This window comes from Chrysemys picta, chromosome 5 (genome assembly GCF_011386835.1).
Source record: "Chrysemys picta bellii isolate R12L10 chromosome 5, ASM1138683v2, whole genome shotgun sequence".
Taxonomy (NCBI): Eukaryota; Metazoa; Chordata; order Testudines; family Emydidae; genus Chrysemys; species Chrysemys picta.
Window position 1 is genome coordinate 21721601 of NC_088795.1, and position 19737 is coordinate 21741337.

The 19737-nt window shown below is 41.3% G+C and overlaps 1 protein-coding gene across 4 annotated transcripts in view; it reads right to left on the reverse strand.

Moving 5' to 3' along the window:
* The window catches only part of GRID2 (glutamate ionotropic receptor delta type subunit 2), a 1049702-nt gene that overhangs the window by 166203 nt on the left and 863762 nt on the right, over positions 1–19737 (reverse strand). The window lies entirely within an intron of this gene.

Consider the following 19737-nt stretch of genomic DNA (forward strand, 5'->3'; position numbering starts at 1 on the left):
ACAGGATTGGATTCAGCTTGCAACCACATTGGTCGTGTGCTTTATCTGCTCCGCATGGAACCCCACAAATGGTGACCCCGACGTGATTCGGCTTGGACATCGAGGCAGCTGACTGAAGCGTTCGGTGAGAAAAGGCGGAGGTGGCAGCCGCGGCAGGAGGTACCGGAGGATACCGGCTCCTGGTCGTCCGAGAGAGACGTTCGTGAGCTCACAGCCGACTGAAGCGTTCGGTGAGAAAAGGCGGAGGTGGCAGCCGTGGCAGGAGGTACCGGAGGATACCGGCTCCTGGTCGTCCGAGAGAGACGTTCGTGAGCTCACAGGTGAGCGGCTGCATTTGATAAAATGGGCTCTGCTTTGTCTGCAGAGGAGGAGACGGTGCATGATTTTTTATTACGCATCGCTGAAAAGCGGGGAGAAAAGCTTCCCTCTGACGCGTTGTCCCGTTTGTTGAAATGGGGGCAGAAACGCGGGTTTTTTGTTACTCCTGATACTGTCTTTAATAAGGCAGTCTGGGAAAGTCTAGGCTCTGACCCCTGGGAGTCGGTCTCTCACGGCAACAAGAAGGCCGTGTCATTGAGCCAAATATGGTGCAAATCTAAGAAACTAATAGAGACGCTTGCGGCAGAAGCCAAGGTCCAGTCGGCCATTAATGACCTCTTTCGGCCAAAAGAGGAGCCGCCTTATGTGTTGCCGGTGGAAGCCCGTAAGTTCTTTGGGGGTGAGGACACTATCATACCACTCATCCCCAGTGCACCCGAAGCTGATCCTAGTATCGTCCCGTTACCGGACGACCCCGCGGATAAAATGAAGGTCTCAAGCCCAGAAGGGGATAAGTTACAAGAATTTCGGGCGGAAATGTACAAACAGGGCCTTCAGCTACAGGACATGCTAAATCAGTTGTCCCATTTGGCCGGTGAGAGCCATCCCCCGCAGTCCCACACATTGAGAGCCCTGAACCAGCCCAGCTTTCCTGTCACCAATAATGTTTGTACCCCAGAGTTCCGGGCGGAGTTCCCGGGGCAGGGTGAGCAGTTGCGGAATAGGTTGAAAAGAATGGCGGAGCCAGGCTTATCTAACTTTGAAAGGACATATAGGAAAAAACCACCGGATAAGATCCCTCCGGCCGTGGCTCAAGACACAAATTGCTAAAAAGCCTGATGCCGCCACGCAGAAGCCGGAGGACGACCCTGCGGCACCGGACCTGCACTTGTTGTTTGTCACAGCCTAAACACCTAATAATGCTGTACTTCTATTTGTTCGGACTCCTTATTATAGGAGCAGGGGTCTTTGTATGTCCAAACTCTGTACCTTTTGTTAACCCACGACAAAATGTTTGGGTCACCTGGGCGAACCAGACTGGCCAAGAAGCCCCTTTTTGCTTGTCCATGGCCACCCCATCGGATCCCTTTAAAACATGTCTTATTGGCTATCCTTATTTACACCCCAATGGTTTTCGTGGGCATTTACGTAATATTACGTTTCTTAAAAAGTTCCTTATTTAAGAAAAAGGGGGGAGGCGTGGGGATGTATCATCCCTACACCAACCTAATGGAAAGTTCCATGAGGAGGTAAGGGTCACGATGGGACACTTGCCAGGCAACAGCCCATGGCCTTATGTAAGGCCCCCTGGTGGTCTAGGAATTATATAAAATAAGGTAAACAAGGTAATAAATCATGGCCTTATGTAAGGCCCCCTGGTGGTCTAGAGATTATATAAAATGAGGTAAACAAGGTAATAAATCATGGCCTTATGTAAGGAACGGTTGAACCAATCGGTGTAGGGCTATACATGTGATAAACACATGATTCTCCTTCTTGTCCAATCCGTAGATGTGTGATTATAGCCTAATTGTGTTATGTAATGTTGAGAAAAAACTATAAAAGAAAGCTTGTAATAAACAGGATTGGATTCAGCTTGCAACCACATTGGTCGTGTGCTTTATCTGCTCCGCATGGAACCCCACAGATCCCAATGTCAGAGCCTGTAAACAAGGCTCCCAAGCTGATTTAATATTGATTTAACATCCACAATGGTAATGTGTAATATTTAGAAGTTAAACACATTAGTTTAACAGTCACAAAAAGAAATTTATTATGCAACCATAATTAAAGCAAATGGGTAGCTGTATTATGGCTAGCATCCTGCACCTTTTTCAATATCTTTATTGGAACAAACATGATTTTTTTTCTTTTTGGCATGAAATCTGAAAAATTTGCTCTATTGGGGCAGGACTGTCACTTCCCATTAAGCAGCCACGCAGTTAAGCAACGGGTGCAGAAGCTCCCTGTCCTGTATGGCCTTCTCATACTTGGGGATTGGGGGAGGAGGAGATCAGACTCTGGAGGACTGCTTTTCTCTGCCATGAGCAAGTTGGTGGGGAATGGGGGCAGCCCCTGGCTCTGCCCCTCAAAGGGCTGGCCAGCTGAGCTGAATCAGCGCAGCGGGATAAGGTGTGGCACTTTGAATGGGCACAATAAATACATCATGGGGGCTAAGAAAGGGATTGTAAACTCTCAGGGCTCCTCTGGGGGAGATGCAGCTATGCACCGGCTCCTTACAAAGGCTAGGAATCAGGTCCGAATGACTGCTGATTGGAGGACAACAATTTCGTTTCATGGCAACTTTTGAGGTTTCAAAATTTGGTTTCATTCTGCCATGGAGCAGAAACAAACTCAGACATTCTCAGAAAAACTAGAATTGTGTCAAAATGTCTAGTTTTGGACCAAAACCAGAGGTTTTCACTGGTCTAGGATGCAGGAGACCCTGCTTCAGAATAGAGTTTTTCATCCCAGATCATTCTGAATCAGGCAGAGCAGGGACTTCAATTTAGACCTCCCTCATCCAAAACCAGTGCCTTAATCACCAGGCTATGAAGTACAAGCCTCTTACTGCACTGTCCTCCCCTCCAAAAAATCATCATCAGAACTGATATGCTTCAACGTTTCCTTTTGCCAAAAATGTTTCAACCAGCTCTAGTCAATGTAATCCTTAGAATGATAAAATAGAATAGAATAGGATTAGATAGGATAGGATAGAAAGCCTTAGATTCTATAGAACAGAATAGCACAGTTTACATTTTCACAAATGAAAAACTTGCAGGTCTGTTGGGAACAATTTAGACCAACTTGTTTAGTCTGGAAAAGAGAAGACTGACGGGGAACATAACAGTTTTCAAGTACATAAAAGGTTGTTACAAGGAGGAGAGAGAAAAATTGTTCTTCTTAACCACTGAGAATAGGACAAGAAGCAATGGGCTTAAATTGCAGCAAGAGAGGTTTAGGTTGGACATTAGGAAAAACTTGCCAGGGTTGTTAAGCACTAGAATAAATTGCCCAGGGAGGTTGTGGAATATCCATCATTGGAGATTTTAAAGACCAGATTAGACAAACACCTTTCAGGGACGGTCTAGAGATAATACTTAGTCCTGCCATGAGTGCAGGGGACTGGACTAGATGACCTCTTGAGGTCCCTTCCAGTCCCATGATTCTATTTCTGCCAGCTGTAACAACTGAAGTTCAGAAGTTGTTGAAATCTCTCTCACGATAAAGAGCTCTTATTCTAGTCTTCTCATTTTTCATCCATATTTTGTCATGTCTCCTTGAATTGCTTTAAGTACATTAATCTCCATCTCATGTGGGATGCCCATTACATCCTGAGGTTGGATTCTCACACTGTGGGATAAAATTAACATCAAGTGACTTGTTACTTGTATCCTATAAGGGAAGAATATGGCTTCTTGAATTGGGGTTGCCTCCTTAGTTCACATTGATACAAATAAAGTTTGTAAGTCAGTAGCTGAGTTACTCTGCCTTTCAAATATTAACAGATTGCAGCAGTGAATGAGAGTTGGAAAGGAACTGAGCATGAGACAGGACCAGCAGCCAGTTTTTACATGTTCCTGAACAATATATACAAGTGCTCACCATAGCTTTTTTTTGCTACCCTTTTTTCCTCTACGATATCTTTCTTTTTTGACCCCAGAATGTAGTCGTTTTTCAGCAATGAAAAATTTCAGATAATTTGGTTCTCAGATTAACTGTGCTTTTTCAAACAGCAAACTGTGGAGGGGCACAGGTATTATATTGCTATACAAGAGTCGGTGTGATTAATTCTGAATGCCAGCGGAGTCTCTCTGATGATAGGAGTTGTTGGGTAAAGCAATTTTTTGTTTTCTTCTCATTTTCTAAAGAGGTGGCACTTGATCATGTATTATTATTATTTAAATAGTAATAGTGCCCAAAGTCTGTTATGTGCTTTCCTAACATAGAAGATGACATAGGGTCAGATGCTCAGCTGCACGCTCAAGCAACGGTGCCACCATTGATTTTAAGTTAGCTCAGGGTATGGCCCACAGTACATGGAGAGATTACAGAGACCCAGGATGTGCTCAGGGTGAATGCAAGACTGTCTTTACTTCCTGTATACACAGACTCTTACCTCCTTGCTATATTCCCTCAGTGGCCACACTGAATAGTGTCTGTAAACGTTCAGAAAGTGGAATGCATTTGTGAAAAGCAAAGGGTGATAAAACCTTTTATGATAGAGTATATGAACCCCACACCTGCATGTAAGGGGTTAAGAAGCTGCTTTGGGCTGGAGTGGCCCCACCCCCTCTGTACCTGCTAATTATGTGAGGACTGGAGGAGGTGCTAAAAGGAGGGAACTCCCCCAAGGGAACAGGCTGTTGTGCTTCCCAGCTCCCAGAGAGAGAGGGGGGGGGGCAAAGTCCCTGAGTTTGTGGAAGGAGGCCACAGATCCCCTGAGCTAAAGAAGGGGAATGAGACTAAGACTTGTAATGGAGGCCCAGTGAACTCTGAAGGGGATTGTGATACTTCCAAGACCCTCTAAAGTAAGAGAAGTCAATATCCTGACCAGAGATGGCTACAGAGTTTCTTTTCCTTCTTTCATGGTATATTTCCTTCCGTCTTTTTCTTCATACCTTTATTTAATCCTGTTTGCTGACTGCAGACTGTTTTGTTTACTTCACCATGTAGCTCCTCAGGGGGCACTCTGCTGAGGACTGGTTTGTGACACCTTTATCCAAACTTTTCATTAAAGAACAACATGTAGTAGGAATGAACTATCAACAAAAGCCCTATGAAGGACAGGGTAGATTTCTTGAACCTTCAGCCTTGGGTCAGGGATTTATTCTGCCTTTTTAAGACATTAGTCTACCAGTCTTCTGATTTTCTTTACTTCTCAAGATCTTATGTCATTCTCCAGGAATGTAGGAGAATACCTTTCTGTAGTTGGATATCTAATCTCAGGGAGAGGATCTACAGGACACACTCCTCATTCTATGTGGGTAGATAGAGTATTTCACAGGTTCAGTCGGGGGGGGGGGGTATCAATCAGGGTGTACCGGATGACCACCTGGTGACCCAACAAAATGACACCAGCTCTGATGGATGATTCCTGCTGGCACACTAACAAAGTAGGAGTGTGAGGTTCCTGCACGCCACTGCACTGTCCCCTTTTCTGTCTAGGAGAATCTTTCACCTAGACATGATCTCTGTGGTGCCCACCAAAGTCCTGCTTCTGACAGGGTTTATATTAATCTTCTTTCTTTGTAGTCTCAGGAAGTCAGGCTAATAAGCGTCCATTTGGGAAGGGATGTTTGGGATAATGGAACTCTACTTCTTTCCCATGAATAGTCCTGCAGGGCTGAATCCACTTTGTAGAGGTGTTGACTGGTAAGCCAAAAGGGCAAGATGAGAATCTCTAGGGAAAATGGAGGCTAGACATGACCACTGGTATCTGAAACCTCTTAAAGATCTCAGAGGAAAACTGAAAACCAACATCAGAAATGACTTACTCTGGAATCCAAAAACAGGCAAAAATGGGTTTTAATTCTTTCAGCAACTGCACTTGATGCGGTGTTCAACAACCTGACAATTTCAATGTATCTTGAGAAATAATTAATCATCAACAGGTAGGTTGTATTATCCAGATAGAAAAGATCACTATCTGGCCCTTCTGATAGAGGAGATTGTAATAATGGTTCTGGTGGGTTTGTTCTCAAGCAAGCACAAATATCACATTTCTCAACTTGCTGTTGTAGTTGTTTGCTCAGCTCAGGTCACCAAACAGAATGTTTAGCTCTTTTCCTGCATTTTGTAATGCCTCTGGGTCCCTCATGCATTTTGTCAAGGATTTCCTGTTGCACGGATGTAGCGATAATCAGTCTGGACTCCTTCAACAAGAAATAAGATCCACAGAAACTGTCCAATATGTCTTCAGTGAAATTTCTGACTTGGTCTGTTTTTCTCCAATCCACTTTGCATAGTCATGATATGGCACAGCAATTCATCTGCCTCTTGCTTCTTTTTCAGTTCTTGCAGGTATTTTTCTGTGATTGGTAAAGTAACAAGTACTGCATCTATGAAATCTTCTATGAGCAGTTCCTCTTGTTTACACTCTTGATGTGGTGTGTCTAGCATTTGGGCCCTACTGCTAAACTACAAAGTATTTATGAATTTTAGTCCCTGTTATCTGTTTGACAAATTTCTTCAGATACCATGTTTGGACAACTTGCTGCCTGTGCTGTGTGGGATTTCAGTCTGGGGACAGAGAAGCTTAATCACTTGGCCTTGTATCTCTGCACTCTGGAACATCCTGCCAAGACATGGTAAGAATGGTTATAGAATTCCTCAATTGAAAACTTGTTTGAAAATAGCAACAGAGGGTCCTGTGGCACCTTTGAGACTAACAGAAGTTATTCTGAAGGTGTCAAATTTGCAAATGAACTGGAGCTCAGCAGTTTCTCTTTGGAGTCTGGTCCTGAAGTTTTTTTGCTGTAAGATGGCTACCTTTACATCTGCTATTGTGTGGCCAGGGAGGTTGAAGTGTTCTCCTACAGGTTTTTGTATATTGCCATTCCTGATATCTGACTTGTGTCCATTTATCCTCTTGCGTAATGACTGTCCAGTTTGGCCAATGTACATAGCAGAGGGGCATTGCTGGCATATGATGGCATATATAACATTGGTGGACGTGCAGGTGAATGAGCCGGTGATGTTGTAGCTGATCTGGTTAGGTTCTGTGATGGTGTTACTGGTGTAGATATGGGGGCAGAGTTGGCATCGAGGTTTGTTGCATGGGTTGGTTCCTGAGTTAGAGTTGTTATGGTGCGGTGCGTGGTTGCTGGTGAGAATATGCTTAAGGTTGGCAGGTTGTCTGTGGGCGAGGACTGGCCTGCCTCCCAAGGTCTGTGAAAGTGAGGGATCATTGTCCAGGATGGGTTGTAGATCACAGATGATGCGTTGGAGAGGTTTAAGCTGAGGACTGTAGGTGATGGCCAGTGGAGTTCTGTTGGTTTCTCTTCTGGGCCTGTCTTGTAGCAGGAATTACTTCTGTTAGTCTCAAAGGTGCCACAGGACCCTCTGTTGTTTTTTACAGATTCAGACTAATACGGCTACCCCTCTGATACTTGTTTGAAAATGAATCTCTCTGCAAAAGCCCACCAGACATGGCCTCAATCTATGTTTTTTCTCAATCATTTGTTGTTAAAGACATAGCTTCCCCTTCTCCCTGTGCACGCATATGTGTATACATCTTGAATAGCTAATTGTTAGAAGTACTATAAAGGGGGAAACTAATTTGCATTATATACACCTAAGATCAAATTAAGTCCTGGGATAAGCAGATACAACATCCATCAAGTAAACAGGAGTTACACACACATATCCCATCCCACAATGGCTTTCTATTATGTACACTGTTACCAATTCAAAACTGAATAGGTCACAAGAAAGAGCTTCTAAGGTGTGACTAGAATGTGCATCATATTGTTTCAAAATATTCTATTTATAACATCCTGCAGAAGCACACTTAGCCTGCTCTTAATCTTTTTATGCTGGTATCTTTTTCATAACTATAAACCTATCCCTATTAAGTATTTTTGTTGCTTTATTCTACACTGGATGAGCAGCCTGGAGGATAGAAAAGCAGAAAATAGAAAGAGTATGTGTATGTCTCTAGGGAGAAAGGAAAGGAAGGAGGACTGGCAAGTCAAATACAAAATCCAATGAACTTTCATAAGTCTCAGTTAGACAGGAACTCAAGCCCCTGATTAAAAAACACCACAGTGATAAATACTGTCACCCACTGTTTCTACTCAGTGACTTTTAGATAAAACCTAAACATTTAAATATATATTGAAATAATAAAATAGAGGTCTATTAACTGCATTCCATAAGCATTGGGATCCAGTGTGATAATGGAAAAGCTAACCTCTTTTCAGCTGAGCTGACATTCCAATTTTCTGCATCACTACCAATGATAATGTTACACAAACTGTGTTCAAACATTAAATTAATTCCCATTAAATCAATATCCTTAAAGGCCAAGCAGTCCTTTAATAATTACCTGATTAAGATTATGTTAGCATAACATATTAGTTATAGTATATTTATTAATTCCCTTTTCAGTGATAAATCTCGTTTTCCCACCCCGCTCCCTGACACTGTGACAGAAAGGTAAAGAGTGGAATGGGAAGCACATCACTATGGCATATAGCAACTACTCTGAAACCTATCATAACATCAGTGACACTTCTGACACACAGATTTTCTGGATTTTCTAATATCCAGCATTAGTGGTCTGACAGCCCAAGTGCTGTAAGAATGAATCTCTGGATCTTGCAGAAGCTATACACAAACCCAGAGTCTCGAAGGCAGTGACTCACATAGGGCACCGGTAGCTTTTGCAACAACTGAACTCCATCCTTCTACAGAGTTTGCAAAATCTGCTAAGTTTTCTAATGAAAAATGCAATGCATTATAGATGAAAAAGTATATCACAAATAATGTGTAATAATTTAGTGCCTAGACACAGAAGTGATTAGTGCTGTAATTTCAGACAGATAGGAAGATAGATAGAGCTTACTGTGCTCCTAAAATTGTAGTTTGAAAGTTGTTAGAAAATGGATTATAAAAGTGCTTTTCAATGTCCTCCTCTGCTGTCAAAAAAGAAGAGCAATGACTGTACATAACGTTTTCACATTTAGGTGCCTAATGTTAGTTACTTGTATCCAAATTTAGGTAAGTCTCCTTTAAATTAAAGACAATGGTGAGTGTTCAGCATCTGTGGAAACCAGGCCACTTGTATCTAGGTGCTGAGATATGGATTTAGACAGGGCCGCCTAGAGGATTCAGGGGGCCTGGGGTCTTTGGCGGCGGGAGGGCCCCCACCGCCAAATTGCCACCGAAGACCCGGCACTTTGGCTGTGGGTCCCGGAATGGAAGGACCCCCCGCCGCGGGTCATCGGGGCACTTTGTCGGCGGGTCCCGGAGTGGAAGGACCCCCCGCTGCCGAATTGCCCCTGAAGACCCGGAGCGGAAGAAGCTCCGGGGCCCGGGCCCCACAAGAGTTTTCCGGGGCCCCTGGAGTGAGTGAAGGACCCCGTTCCAGGAGCCCCAAAAAACTCTCATGGGGGCCCCTGCAGGGCCCGGGGCCTGGGGCAAATTGCCCCACTTGCCCCCCCGTCTGGGCGGCCCTGGATTTAAACAGTTATATTTCAAAATGTATCTTTTGCTGAAAATTTATAACAACAATGTATATTATAACCCAGTGGTTCTCAACCTTTCCAGACTACTGTACCCCTTTCAGGAGCCTGATTTGTTTTGTATACCCCCAAGTTTCACCTCACTTAAAAACTATTTGCTTATAAAATCAGACATAAAAATACAAAAAAGTGTCACAGCACGCTATTATTGAAAGATCACTTTCTCATTTTTACCATATCATGATAAAATAAATGGATTGGAATATAAATATTGTACTTATCTTTCAGTGTATAGTATATAGAGCAGCACAAACAAGTCATTGTTTGTATAAAATTGTAGTTTGTACTGACTTTGATAGTGGTTTTATGTTGCCTGTTGTAAAACTAGGCAAATATCTAGATGGGTTGATGTACCCCCTTGGAAGACCTCTGCGTACCCCCAGGGATACATGTACCCCGGTTGAGAAACATTGTTATAATCAAAACACCCTCAAGTTCCGATTTTGCTGTTGCCCAGTCTCTCTAAAATGAATCTTGAGGCCCATCTCTTGTTGACATTTCAACATAAAATACTGTATTAGCCTAGAGTTAAAGTTGATGAAGTCCATTCTTAAATATCCCAGTAACACACTTTTTAAATTAAATTCTTGGATTACCAAACACCATCTAATTGGATTATATAATCATAAATAATTCTGCAATTTTTTAAAAACAAACAAACGTGTCTGAGCATATAATCCTACTGTCGTTCACTACCTTTACACATCTCAGTGCAATAATTTCACATTCAAAACTCCACTATTTGACCCTATGTCTGCAGATGTACAAACACACTGTTTTGAGTTATAGTCTCCATCTGACACCTGGAGAATTTCTGTATTTGTGCTAGTGTCCCCACAGTGGATCCAATTCTGACCAGAATTAGATCAAAATCAAGCCCATTCATTTGCACTATACCCCACTGTATGCACATGTAAACACACTGCTGTAACTACCGTAAATTCATGAAATATGCATTTGTTAGTTATTTTATAGACTATGGCATCCAGTGCTGCAAAAACTCACACGTGGCCAGATTTCCAGAAGTGCTGAGTACCCACAAACCCTATGGAAGTTAATGGGAGCTACAAATGCTCAACACCTTTGAAAATCCAACCGTAATTAGTCTCTACTGCACAAATACATAACAGAGCAAGAAGCCTAGTCATATACAACTGAGATAGTGGTACCTTGTCAACAGGCCGTTCCAGGATATTGTATGAACTCTCTTCAGGAATAGTAACAGGAATTGTGAGTTAACTGCAAACGGGTCATATGTACATATATTTAACATTGCTCAATTTAACGTCATTAACGAGATATTAAAGCACTACTGGATCTCTGTGCCTACCCAGAGCGGGAGGGCATTATGAACACTCTGCTGTTAGGAGAGAAGACTCCCTTTTGGCCCAAACTGAGCTAATAGAACACCAAGGAAACTAAACGACAATCCAATAGCAATATTAGGATGGGCAGGAATGAACAAACTGGTGGAGGGGGAAAAAAAAGAACCTGCTTTTTCCACCAAAACTTCACCCTTTTCCCCTTTTCTAATACTGACCAAAATAGCGTAGCTGAATTCGACGTATCAGAGCCAACTTACCCCGCTGTGAGGACGGCAGCAAAATCGACCTCCGCGGCTCCCCATCGACGGCGCTTACTCCCACCTCTGCTGGTGGAGTAAGAGCGTTGATTCGGGGATCGATTGTCGCGTCCCGACGAGACGCGATAATTCGATCCCCGAGAGATCGATTTCTACCCGCTGATTCAGGCGGGTAGTGTAGACCTAGCCTGTGCTTCCAAATTCTCGGTGGGACTGGAACATGAAATTATGAAATTCGGAAAGAACAGTTACTTGTGCTATTGCCAACCTACTAAGAAACACTAGAAACCTTAAGAGAAACCTGTCCTTAGGATTATTTTCCAATTTCCAGCACCAGACACTGACACCTTAATACTATGGTGGTAGGGGCACCATAAATACCTCATATACAATAGATCAATCTTGCAGATTCAAGAACTCTAATAAGACTCCAAACTTTGGAGTGCTCGTCTGAATTCAACTCTAATCTTATGGCGTTCACCCCTCAATAATTTAGGAGTTGTTATTAAGTTACAACAGTAAATACATTTTGAAGTTTAGACTGAAATTCTATCTTAAATATGTCCAATAACATTATTGAAAAGCTCACCCAAATCTAGATGTCCTAAAGTAATGCAATGATTTTTCACAGCACACATAGAAAGTTTTTAGCCTTTTAAGGATTTAGGGTAGACTTGAATATTACTGTAATACAGTTTATTTATTTAATACACTACTACCAGGCCACACATTTAAATGGCCCGATTCTTGGTGTGAATGAGCAATTACTCTGTTGAAATCAGTGGGTCAAAGTCTTCAGAAGTGCAAATCAGCCTTAAAACTGATTTAACTGGCCAATGGATGTTTACTTCTGTAGAGAAGTGGGGCGGTGGGCGGGGGGAAGAGAGAAGTAGCTATTGCAATAAATTAAACATATGTTGATACTTAAAGAATTCTGCTAGCTGCTATTTCCAGGCATGAAAACCTGATGATCCCACTCAACTACATGGTTCTATTATCATTGCTCATTAGCAGCCTGTGTCTAGAAGCTTTGCTATCTGCCATCTTCGCTGTTCCCTTTGCCCTACACAGCTGACAGAGAAAGAGAATCTTGGTTAAGACCAACACATATACATTCATCTCAGTTGGTGAATTACAGGCAGGTTTCATTACTTATTAGCCAAACACCACTTTAATAACTTTAAAAGCACTTAAAGAATGAAGCCCAAATCTGTGATTTCTTCCCTTCCATCCCCAAAGAATTTAAATTTAGCTGCTGCCAACTCCTATGCTGGGATCCTGCTGTAGTGAAGATAATCCTACTTAACTCATAAACTGGGAGACAGAGAGAAAACGGCTCTCAGGGTTCTATGGGGCGAGGGACCCAGTCTCAGCAATCAGCAACAGGCTGGCCAGCACGGTCAAAAGCCTCATCCTGTGTCTTGATCTGCTTCCTTTGTAAAGTGATTTTTGGCTTGCTCCTGTTATATGCATTTTAATATTGGAAGAGGGTCTGGGAATAAAACTCAGCAGCAGACGAAGGAATAATATGTTGTTGGCAGCTTGAAAAACCTCTGAGCCTTTCCTGTTTTTATACTCTTCAGGCAATCTTTCCTGGTACCAAAATACCAGCTGCTGTTATGAAGAAAAGCGACGTGGGTGGTTACCAGTGTGGTGCTACTGCCACGGAGGAGGGACTCCCTGCAGAACTGAAAGGAATGGAAATCTACCAAGAGTTCCCATCTAAACTCATGTTCATCTGGCACCTACCATATCCTCTAGTGAAAAGGTTGGATCAATTTGTGGATAAGATTTCTGCCATCCAAACAGAAGGCCAGGATGTTTAATAACTGTGGATGTAGAAGACAGATTGAAAAGCTAACAAAAAAAAGCCTTCTAAACCCTGAAATTCCCACGTTTACAGTGTAAATTGCAGTTCAGGAAACTCTAACAGCTGAACAAGTGACTAAGGCCGGTCTGCAAGTTTAACCTCTGCAATTACTGAACATCTTCTAAGCTTTCCCAGGTGTATGTGTAGGTTAGATTGCTTTTTCGTGGAAGAAAATGTCTGTTTCTTGGCCAAGTTATTCCTTTTTGTTTCATCAATTAGATATGTACTATATATGCACTGCAATCTGGAAAGTAAAGTGAAAGTTAATTACTTGTTCTGATTCAAATGTACCCATCCTGTAAGTCATATATGTTATACAGGTTTATGAGAAATTCTTGAAATTTAAAAACTGCTCTGTAAAAAATAATTAACTTAGATTTTTTTGGGGGTGTGGGGAGGGGGAGGGAGATAGATTTCCTCTCTCTTATGGCTGGATTCCCAGGCATTCAATTATACTTTCTCCTTTGCCTCACTAGACCCCAATTGGCATTTGTACTATACCAAGGGAGACATCATCGTCTCACAGTCAGTTAATCCGGATGGGAGCTAGTCCCTGGGAAAGGAGGATGTTCTCTGGGGTTTCATAGATTCATTCATCCTTTATCTCCTCACAACAAGTATGTCAGATGCACTGTAGCTAAATATACTGTCCCATTAATACAGTGCCATCACTTGAAAAGCTAGGTAGTAACCCATTAGTTCAGGCTCCTGCTAGGACTGAGTGGTACTTATCTTCAATATGAGGGTAACTTCAAGCAAATCCACTAGCATTTTAATGCTAGTGATTTTTAAATGACTAACACACACAACTCTGAACATACTGTAAATATTCTGACTATGACCTAGGACTAGATTTTCAAGCAGAGGTGACAAAATGTACTTGTGAAACATTTGCAAATGCATAAATGTATCAAACATTCTGTACGTGTTTGATAAATGCAACACAGCCACCAATTTATTTGAAATTTGGCCCATAATTTATAAAGTGTTAACAGGTTTGGACCACACTGAGGGGCATCTGGAAAAACACTGGTTGACAGAATCATGAGGTTATAATGACACTTTTAAAGTGACAGCTCTACTGCATATACACACATATACATGGACGCATTTATAGGTTTAATAACAACAACAGAAAAATAAATTACTAGATTAACTATTAGTGGAATGAAGACAACTGAGATAATGACATGGATTTGTTTGTAGGTAATGTGTCCAAGAGATAGAGTAGCTTGATGACAATACCCAATATATCTTAATTCCACCTTCAAAGGCATCAGGAAAGAAGGGAGATTGGTTTACATGCCAATATGCCATGAGAATTTTATTTTGTGAGTATTTTGACTGCACAGCTTCGGTGCCAATAAGTTTATTCCTCTTATGCTCTTAGCCTACAGATGAGTCAGTTATTACAGAAGAATTTCAATCTATGCTGAAGACCTGACGTAAATTTGAACAGCCATAACAATAATAATTAACAACACATAGCATTTCAATAGTGCTACTTTTGTTCAAAACAGTTTTACTGACAGAGTTTTGCTCTAAATGTTGAATCGATAGAGATTGGTGTACAGTTAATTAAGAGAAAATATCAATAGAAAAGAACATCACAGGTAATGGTTTCCTGCTACTAGGGATATGCCAGGAGGAAGATAAGTATGACAGAGTAAATTATTAAGCAACAGTACACTTCAGGCAGTGCATTTGTAGAAGATTATAGCACACCTTGGATGTTAATAAAAGAGACACGACTGAAGGCTTTGTGGCTTTAACCCTCCAAGAAGTGCTATAATCGCGTAGAAGTGCCAGTGCTTGGAGTCTTATTGATCTTATAAAATGGAATTTAAATAGGGAAAACAGTAAGATTTGCTCATTTAGAGGGCATTAGGAACATAATTGATCATTACTGACATCCCTGACAGCAAGTCAGAAAGCTCCAATTGTGACTAGAGTTCTAATCTAATCAGAACTAAAAGCCATAAACACGGCAAATCTGTGAAGCTTCCAAATCATTTATTTCATAACACTGTTATAAGCAGTAGTATTAAGACCTTTTTTGGATATTTTTATCACGTCATGGCTACAGGGTGAGCTGTGCACCTCGAGTGCACCTCTCAGCAAAAATAGGGGTAGAAGGGATAACAAAGGTGAAGGCAGCAGAAATAGGGAGCACCAATGGAAGTCCAGAGTACTGGCATGGAAGGGAAAATGTGAGGAGTGGGGAGACAGAGAAAGAAAATGTGGGGAGAGAAGGCAGAGACAAAGGGTCTTGTAGTAGAGAGGCCAGGGTTAGGGCCCTGCTTTTATGTCATGTCCCCTGAGCTCTGTAACTCCTGAATTATGCTGCAAGTAGGTTTCCAGTGCTACAGAGGAAATTGTGAACACACACACACAAAACAACCCACATCAGCAACTAAAAACGCCTGTTTTTACTGACTTAAACATTAACCCAATAAAATATTTCCATTCATATAAGGTTTTGTAATAGATTATGTGAGTCTTCTGCCACTTGGTAGTTTCCCTTGAATATGAGCAAGTCAAAAAGAATAAATTCAAAAAGTTCACCGTAAATTTGAAATTCTCCACAATCTGAATCTATTCATTTCCTCAATTTTTAGTCATGCCACACTGTGTAAGGCAAATCCATAGGTAATAAAGTGCTTACAGAGAGAAGGGTGATGTTACAAATTGTCATGCCTGGCTGAACTGCACAAAGCTATGAACTGATCAGCATTTATTTTTAGTGTGACTCAACCCATGCCACTAGTTGGCCAACAGCATTAAATTATTTTTCCCTTTGACACATCACATTATACTGTGGTGAGGTAATGAGTTTTATTAGAGATTAAGTACAATGGATATATGTAGTAGTAAGGTAAGGTATTTTAATACACTGGACGCGGATTTGCTGTTCAATAACTGGAAACATACAAATGGACTGCACCAGTGTTGAGTGAATGGTTCAGGTTTAAAACCAAACTAACTCACCAATGAAGCCTCTCATGCATAGATGAGTTGGAAAGATTTTGACTCAATTTATATTGTTTTTTGTTTTTGCTTTAATCTTTGTGGCTCTTTCTGTCAGGGGTTCAGGAGAAATGAGCAAGAGACAAAACCCATATAGCAGCCTCATAATCCACATAGTAGGAGTGTTCTGCCTCTTGATGTACTGTACACCTCTCTATTCCTGGTAGAATAGGTGCATTGTCCATTCACTCCTGGAACCATTTCGTTTCCACTTATGGTTTCTTTCAACAAACAGGCCACAGCATAACATGTTTCATAAGTCCAGAGGCCTACTAACAAGCTGTTTAACCTCATTAGCCCCCAAAAGATGGCGGTGTTAGAACACCACACCCCAGGGAATTAGATCTTCCTGTTGAACCACATTTCTATTCTGGAAAAAGACTGTAAAAATGGCATTGTGGGTTTGATAGAAGGGATACACACCATCTATTGAAAAACAGGTTCCATCCAAAAGGTGCAGTTCATGCCTGGGCTGTGGGCAGCACATTACTTGGGAAAAACTTAAAGGCCAATGTTAAGAGCTGAGCTTGAGCGGCTAAGGTGGCAGAGGGGATCTTGTGTCTCAATGAGTCCAGTCAAATTTGCTCAGTAAACAAGAGTTGTTTTTCTTAACTGACAACTCTGCAAATTCCAGGTGGGATCTGAAAGTCAAACTGGGTTCTTTCTGTGTCATGTGTTATCTCGTGCATCATGGCCAGCAAAAAATGTTCTGAATGCTAAATTATGCCTTCGGTTACATTTGTGTAACTCGTTAAAAGTGAATAGAGTTGCACATTTTGCTACATTTTCTGCCTTTCAGGAAACACTTAAAAAAACCTAAACTTTTGTCACTAAAGATTAAATTAATTCACAGTCACAGTTCAACCATCAGACTTATCCATTTGACTCTAGTGTAGGGTAATAATATGTTTATTTTCACCTGTGTTTTTGAGCTTGCAAAAGTGCAAAGGTTAAAACTGACAAATGGGATTTGAAAAGCACATTAGCAAGCTAAACTTAACATAAAATACAAATTATCACAACAGACCATAGCTGTTGTATGAATGGCACAGGTTTTAGTTAGTTTAGAATTAACTGGTGAAAGTAGTTCCTTCTGTTCTTAACTAAATAGAGTACACAGTTTGTTAAAGCATAACATATATTTTATTCTAAAGGCCTGTTTTTCATTTAAACCCGTGGTTAAGCCTGGAATCAGCCACTGTGCTCAAGTATCTTTAGTTTACTTAAAACATGAAAAAAGAAGCCAGGACGTGTTTGGTTGGCCTAAGCAAAAAATACAGTGCTTCCAAAGCTCTAGCAATCTTAGGATCATGCAGCTTTGTTTCTTTCAGTGCAGGACATAAAAATATTTGTGTCTGTATGTTTTGATAATAGAAATGAGTACCTTGTCATGTTTTAAATCAGCAGCCAAAGGACTTCTTAAGTGAACATGACAGTATTTAAAATGTCCTATGCTACCTTGATTAAGATGTGTCAATCACAATTAACAGCAACAGATTTGCTATTCTAAAACAAATAAATCCTGCATTAAAACTTCTTTGCTGCATGAAAAGCGGATGACGAGTGACTGCAGAAGGCAAACCTACCACTATAGCCAGTTAATCTGTCAATAGAAATTACTTTCATTATTTCCTGTATTCACTAGGGTTGGTAAACAATAGAACTTCAGCTAATACAGTTTTTGTTGCATACAAATTGAATGTGAAATACTGGATGACATTATAAATTAATCTCTTTTTGCTATTGCACTGGAATCCTGAGGCCCTCTGAGTCTTCATGATTAAATCAGTCTGTAAACTTCATATATTTTTCTATCAACCCTATTAAAATCATGTCTTTTTCTCATCTACCAAATTAAAGGGTGTCCTTCCACCTGCTATTTGAAGGAGACTCGTCTTCCTTGACTCTACACACGCAACAAAAACGAAAGGAACATTCACACTTCTCACAAAGGATTGTGAGAAGTGTGTGCTGAAAATCCACATGGTGGGGTAAGCTCTCTCTTTTCAAGTAAAAGCCTCTCTCAGCTTTCCAAGCTTGTGGGCTTCCTCTGCATGTTTCCCACTGTAGTTTTTTGTGCTATCAGCCATCATGTCCCTCCTGTGGCTTTTATTCGTACTGAGTAACTCCTCACACTCCTCATCCTACCAGCAAAAGCCATGCTTGTGAATCTCCTGAGGAAATGTCCTTCCTTTACTCTTTCCAACAACTCTGCCCATCTGCCATCTGGACTATTTTGTTTCCGTCTCGTTCATTTGTGGCTCTCACACTCCATTCTCCATGCTCCCTTCCAGTGCTCATTCTTTCCCCCTCCTGCCCTTTTATATTGGTTTAATTTGGCTCATGAGAGTGGCTGGGAATTTTTTCTGTGTCTGCTTACTGAGCACCAAACAGAGGGTCATGGCCTCAAAAAGAGCTATGACCCTAAAACAAGTCAATACATTGGGGAGCAGAGACTTATGTGGAAGGGCTAAAGTGGACCATTCAGATAATTCATGAACTTGAAGTGGATAATTAAACAAACTTGGCTCTTTGAAATGTTTAATATGCAGCTTTAAGGGATCACAGGGAATTAAGGATGTTAGGGATGGGGTACAGGTGGTAGGGTCAATACCAAGCAATAATCCCATGGATACACACCATCCATTGAAAAATGGGTTCCATCTGAAAGGTGCAATTGATGCCTGGGCTGTGGGCAGCATGTTATTTGGGGAAAACTTCAGTGCCCATGTCAAGAGCTGAGCTTGGGTGGTTAAAGTGACAGAGGGGATCTTGTGTCTCAGTGAGTCCCTATCAAATTTGCTCAGTAAACAGAAGTGATTTTTCTTAACTGTCAACTCTGCAAACTCAAGCTGGGATCTGAAAGTCAAACTGGGTTCTTTCTGTATCATGGGGTATCTCATGCACCATGACCATCTGGACAACTACCAAAGGGGAGAATAATGTAATTTCTAAAATATTCCATTTCATAATACCAAAGTCAATGGAAGGCACTTTATATATAGAATTTCATCCAGGTTCAAGCTTAAGTCCACGAGCTATGTGGGAGTTTTGAGACTGCAGCAGTGATGGTTGTTTATACAGCAGATGCTCCATGGATTAGCAGACATGTGCATCTATTGTGCCTGTACTGACCCATGAAAGACTGCACGTACAAATGCTAAAGGCTATTGTTCCACTTGTCCAACTATTTTTAGTTTTCTGAGTCTTCTACATTCCTTTCCAGAGCCAGTATTTGATTTGGTTTTCTGATTCTGGTTTGTAGTAGTGTTAACCTCTAATTTCTATGTCAGAATATTAAGACATAGTGGCACAAAGTTTATCTACTAAGTCTGGGTCAGCAATCTGCGATCCTTCAGGGATATCTGACTAAACTTCTGCCCAAGGGGCATGGGTTTGAAGAAACAGAGTATAAATGGCACTGAGGAGTAACCTTAGTCAATCAGAATGCTAGAGGAGACAGAGAAAGTATCCAATAAGATTAAAAACGCCTAGGTGAGACTAAAAAAAAAAGACACAGAAATATTGAGATGCGTCAACAGTAGACATAGTAATAAGACCCTATTGCACAGGTGAAGATTCTAAATTTAGATCCAAAGCTACCTTCAAAGATTTTCTGTCTGATTTGGCATCAGAACCTATTATGAACATTATTTATGAGTAACCTGCTAGTAAAGTATTAGAATTACTCT